At 34.6% G+C, this 5,797-nt stretch overlaps 1 long non-coding RNA gene across 1 annotated transcript; it reads right to left on the bottom strand.

Moving 5' to 3' along the window:
• Window positions 1-1,532: 1,532 nt before the first annotated feature.
• Window positions 1,533-4,051, bottom strand: LOC132633932 (uncharacterized). Its single transcript, XR_009579944.1, has 3 exons — window positions 3,848-4,051; window positions 3,393-3,498; window positions 1,533-2,133 (listed from the first exon to the last, which is right to left on the bottom strand). It is a non-coding gene; the product is annotated as an uncharacterized LOC132633932 (long non-coding RNA).
• Window positions 4,052-5,797: the final 1,746 nt, after the last annotated feature.

Here is a 5,797-nt window from a genome sequence, read left to right as displayed (position 1 = left end):
TCCTCAGAAAACACCGTTCAATGGAATCATATGCCTTTCTGAAATCAACTTTTATAACACACCTAGCAGACATGCCCTTTCTAGTGTACCGTTTTAGCAATTCATGACTAAATAGTATATTATCCACAATGCTTCTACCCTCTATAAAAGCAGATTGTGCAGGGCTCACAATGGTACTGATGACACCCTTAATCTTGTTAGTTAGGATCTTTGTAATGATCTTATAGATAGTAGTATAGCAGGCAAGAGGTCTGCAATCTTTCACCATGGAGGGGGAGGCAATTTTGGGCACAAGTGTCATAGCAGTACAACTAATGGCCTTTAGTAGGTTACTAGTGCAGAAAAATTCTTTAACAGACTGATTTACATCAATCTTGACTATCTCCCAATGCTCTGTAAAGAACTCAATAGGGAAACCATCAACACCATGGGCTTTGTCATGGGGAATCTCCTTTACAGCTGCCAGAATTTCCTATTCAGTAACTGACTTGATTAGAGAAACTTTCTGTAGGTGTGTGAGGCATGGTCCTTTCTTAATGACAACAGAAACCTTTGACCTCCAACCTTTACGACACTTACTTACCACTTGTTAAACATATCACAAACACTTATAACCTCAAAAGTAATCTTGTCCTTCGAGCTTATGTCAACTACCTTATGACGCACTTAACGTATGAAAATAAGGGATGTGACACTTAGCTGGAACTCTATGATTCTTCGCCAAATACAAAGGTTTTAGCCAAAACAATGGAGCTCCAATTGTATTTAATTTTATTCTCCTTTTGATGTAATGACTATTTTTTCCACCTTTATATTTTTGGAAATATTCTAAAATACATTTACTGAAACTTGTTCTTTTCCAACCGAATATAAACTATTTTTTAGCGAAACAAATATAATTTCAACTGTGTATTTATTTTTATTTCTTCTTTTATTGGAGTAGTTTATTATTTTTTGGGCTAAACCTATAAAAAGAATTTTCTAGAGTTCCATTACTTTTTATCAAATAAAAAATATTTATCCAAAATAATAAAATTTCAACTATATGTATTTTGTTTTTATTTTTTCTTTAGATGAAACAATAATTTATTTCAACTATGTGCTTTTTTTCTTTTTTCGAGCCAAATTTGTAAAACGTTAGCTAAATTCAGCATAAATAGTAAGAATTCAGCCACGTTTATTAAAAATTTGGTCGGAAAAGATGATACAAAAAGTTAAAAAAGTTAAAATAGTGATAAATATATTTTACATTAAAAAAGTTCCACATGAACAAAAAAAATATGTGTGGTTGTCACGCCCCAACATTGGGGAGTGGGACATGGCACCCGGTGCCATAAACATGTAACCGAGTGAACCAACATTTCCTTTAATTGTTATACTTGGAAAATGCTAGCTTCGTGATATTAATAAATTTTAATGAAAATTACAACAATATACCTAGTGTAATTTTACAAGTGGGTCTACGGAGGTAGGTGTGTCCGCAGATCTTACCCTACCGTATGAAGTAGAGAGGTTCTTTTGAAAGACCCACAACTCAAGTAAAATAAGTCAAAGAAAGTTGGAAAAGGAAATATAATAGTGAAGAAGCCATGTGGAAAATAATAGAGAAAAGAACAATGACAACAAATAATACGATAACTAAAGCAAAAAATGAAAATAACAAGTGGTAATAAAAATCACAGAGATAATAGAAGAACAGTAATAATTGTTACTGTCACACCCCAGTCCTGATAGGGCATGACGGGCACCCGACTCTTATCAGAGTCGAGCGAACCCTTAGACATTCGCTCTATCAAAACCGGTCATTTCAAAAACTTTTTAAAAACATGAAACTTTTCCAAATAGAAATCATTATCTTTATAACGATTATGAAAACTTTCAATCAAATAAGTACTTTAACCCAATTGAAATCATCTAAAATACATGCTCTTTTAAAGTACACAAATGGTTCAGCTGACATCACTCTGTCGACATCTCGACAAACGTACCACAGGACACTGTCTGCAAAGTCACTAATATAGACAAAATACCATAACGTAAGTACTCTGACTCGGCAACACTCCGGAAGGAAATGGAGCTCACCAATTCAGCTGGAACATCTTCTAGCAGTATCCTCTACTCATCTGTATACACCTGCGCGGCATGAAACGCAGCCCCCGAAGAAAGGGGGTCAGTACAAAATATGTACCGAGCATGTAAAGCAACACTGAATCATAGCATAAGGAAGGTGCAGCAGTAAACAAGTTTAGAAATCAAACTGTAAGTAACCTGAAATAGCATTCTGAACCAAGTCCTGTGGCCTTTACCCAAATTCTAGCATGCACAATATAAGTACAGCATACGTAAATTCTAGAATACACAATATAAATATAGTATCACAATAGTCCCTTCTGACGGCCGCTTCCGGCATAATAATGATGGCCCCTTCAGGCAGCCGCTTCCGGCTTAATAATAATGATGGCCCCTTCGGGCATGCCGCTTCCGTCATAATAATAATGATGGCCCCTTCGGGCATGCCGCTTCCGGCATAATAATAATGATGGCCCCTTCGGGCATGCCGCTTCCGGCATAATAATAATAATGATATGCAAAGTAAACATAATTCATAAATGGAATGAAATAGTAAAACCTCGCACCCCGTTCGGAGTGGTTTTGAAAAATTAACTAGTAAAATCTCACACCCCCTTCGGAGTGGTTTTGAAAGTCTAAGTAGTAAAATCTCGCACCCCCTTCGGAGTGGTTTTGGAAATCAAACTTTATATTTCCTTTAGTATAAAACTAGTTTTCTCGAAATCATTAGTAAAATGATAAACACGTTTCAAGTCAATCTGAGTTGGCATAAGAAAGTTATGAACATTATTCAAATCAAACTTTATGTTTCCTTTAGTACAAAACTAATTTCCTCGAAATTATTGGTGAAACCATATGCACAACTCAATTGGCATAACGTAAACTGAGGCCATATGTTATATAGCACGCTCAGACATAAGCTGAGGCCATAGCACACTCAGGGATCAGCTGAGGCCATAACACACTCAGACTTAAGCTTAGGCCATACGTTATATAGCACGCTCAGTCGCGTCATGAAATCATTTAGAAAAAAAAAAACTATTATGGACGTCATGTATGCAATCAAACCCTTTTCATTTGTCTCCTTCGAGACTCACAAATTTAAATATAAAATGCATAGGTAAGAGAAAGACCTTATGAATGTCCCCTTCGGGATTTAGTCAACATTATGAATTCGCACAACTTGAGAATGCCCCTTCGGGCTTAAGAAGTCAAAGAACTCAGGATATCCTACATCTAGGAATGAATTCATTATGGATATCGTTATGCTTCGCACTTGTCATAGATCATGCCAAAAACAAGGAAAGGACAGCTTTACATACCTTTTTAGCCGCCTCAACTTTGACTACTCAATGCTCGTCTTAGTCCTTCAAATAAATCTTTCTGAAATCTGCCGAAATTTTGACAGCATCTCCCCTATTTATTTGCCTAGCCCCAAAATAGTAATTCAGCAACCAACAACAACAACATCAATACAATCATTTCCATATCAATATACTTCCTAAAACATCCCACACGATGTTTCCTAAATTTCTCAACTAATCCACTTGTGATACGACTATTTAATAATTTTATTTCCGTAAAGAAGCCGAAATTAATACTAACAACATCAATAACATCCTTAACATTCTTCAAGATGAACATATACATATATCATCCAAAATTCTCTTCAAGCCTCCATCTATAATTCAACAACATCAACACAACAACTACAACTCTATTCTTGCAATTATTCCTTAATCAAGCTTGATAAAGAGAGAGATTTGAAGATTCATACCTTATTTATTTGTTGCTACACTTCGCTGAATTGTAAAGGGAGAGAACGATGTGCATAGTACTGTGGTTAATTGAAGAAGGATCAATTGTTTGCTGCTAACTCTTTTAAGCTTCAATAAAAAGAAAACGAAGATGGTGCTGCTAGCTAATGAACATAGGCGGTGGAGAAAAATACAATGAATGCAAAGGAAACTTCTTATCTTTCTTTTTTTTTTAACAAAGTTGATCCATTAATATACTGTGTAAAATATCCTATTAGTAACCATTCACGTGAGATCACATGGGGAAAAGTATGATAACTTTGTCTTTTACCAAAGATGGCCACTAATTGCTAATTTAATGAAAAGCTAGCAATTGTCCACATAGTCATTTAGGAAATATTTTAAAATTAATAGATTATCCACTAAATGGATAATCATAATTTATTTAAAAAGCTAAAACTTAGCTACTAAGCAATATGACAATTAATTTATAAAAACAGGGAACTATAATAATTGGTAACAAAATATATATTTATCAAAATTCTAGTCTTCCCACCTAATATTAAGAGTATAGATTTTTCACATTATTAATTCTCAAAACGGAAAAATGATAATTTTCTTTAAGAGAAAATAATTTCTATTCTTATAACAAATAAAATCACATTTATAAGCTTCCTCATATCATGTGTATAATTTAAAGCATATCCGGAAGCAGTAATAATAGTAACTACCCGAAATCATACTTGTCAATTTTGTTTTTACTAAAATGTTTCACGTAAAAGAAAGTACCATAAGGTTTCATTTAAAAGAAATTCCATACCAAGGTTGTATATATAACGGTTTTTGAAATTCATGAAACTTATGAGGTCTTATATCTAAAACCTCGTGTATGACCTTATTCTTTCAAGCTCATGTGGATTTGCTACGACGCATCTTAACTTACGAAAATACAGGATGTAACAGTTACACCTCGGAAATTTTCATGTCGCTGCACAGTGAATAAACCAATGAAGGGTACAAAGTATACGATGTTTCAATAAGTAAGAAATAACCTTCGATGATCCTAATTGAGATTTCAAGGACATTCAAGGTAAGAGAAGAAAGTTTGCCAAGAAAGGCAAGGTATACGTTACGTATCGGAAAAGATTTACGAGTAACAAGTTAATGATGACTTGATGATGTCTTGGAGAAGATTTATAATGTCCCTTAGATTGTCAATAAAGTGTTAAACAAGTGTCAAAAAAGGTTCCATAAGGATTGGAGATCAAACGAAATGACAGAAATCATTTCAGGAAAATGGGGTTACACGACCGCTTATACGGTCCGTATATCATTATACGGTCCATATAAGGGTCCATATAGCACCCAACAAAAATGTTGTTTCTCCTATGGTGAATTACGGTCACTTATACGGACCGTATAAGTGTCTGTGGAAGTCCCGACGGGCTGAATTAAGTCCAAGTATAAAATGATGTTCCCGCTTTATTATTTTGATTTCCCATTCTTCTCCATCTCTCTCAAGGCTTCTAGAGTGTTCTACACATTTCATCAATACTAAATCAAGACTAATCAAAGATCAACTTCATCAAACCAACAGAACCAAGTGCAAGAAACTCATTAGGGTTCATCTAAGGCAAGAAATCCCATTGGAAGTGAACTAGGGTTTTGGCTCAAGTGAAGTATTTCCACTGAAGGCTCATTCCCACACTATCTAACGTAAGTTTTATGATCATTCCATGTTGTTTAAGGTATTGAGAGGTTGAAAGACTTGGATTGTAGAAGGATAGAAGAATAGTGACATCTTTGAGTGGTAGCTTAGAATGAATCATGATTCTTGATATGCTGTGATTATGATTATGCTATAAATGTTATTAAGAACATGGGAGAAACATAAGATGAGGATGAATGTAATGTTGTATTATGATCATGATTATGGATGACCTTGAGAGAAAATTGTGGGAGTTGGATAA

The sequence above is a fragment of the Lycium barbarum genome, chromosome 3 (assembly GCF_019175385.1).
Source record: "Lycium barbarum isolate Lr01 chromosome 3, ASM1917538v2, whole genome shotgun sequence".
Classification (NCBI taxonomy): Eukaryota; Viridiplantae; Streptophyta; class Magnoliopsida; order Solanales; family Solanaceae; genus Lycium; species Lycium barbarum.
Note: the sequence above shows the minus strand (reverse complement) of the source record. Positions and strands in the feature narration are given on the sequence as shown.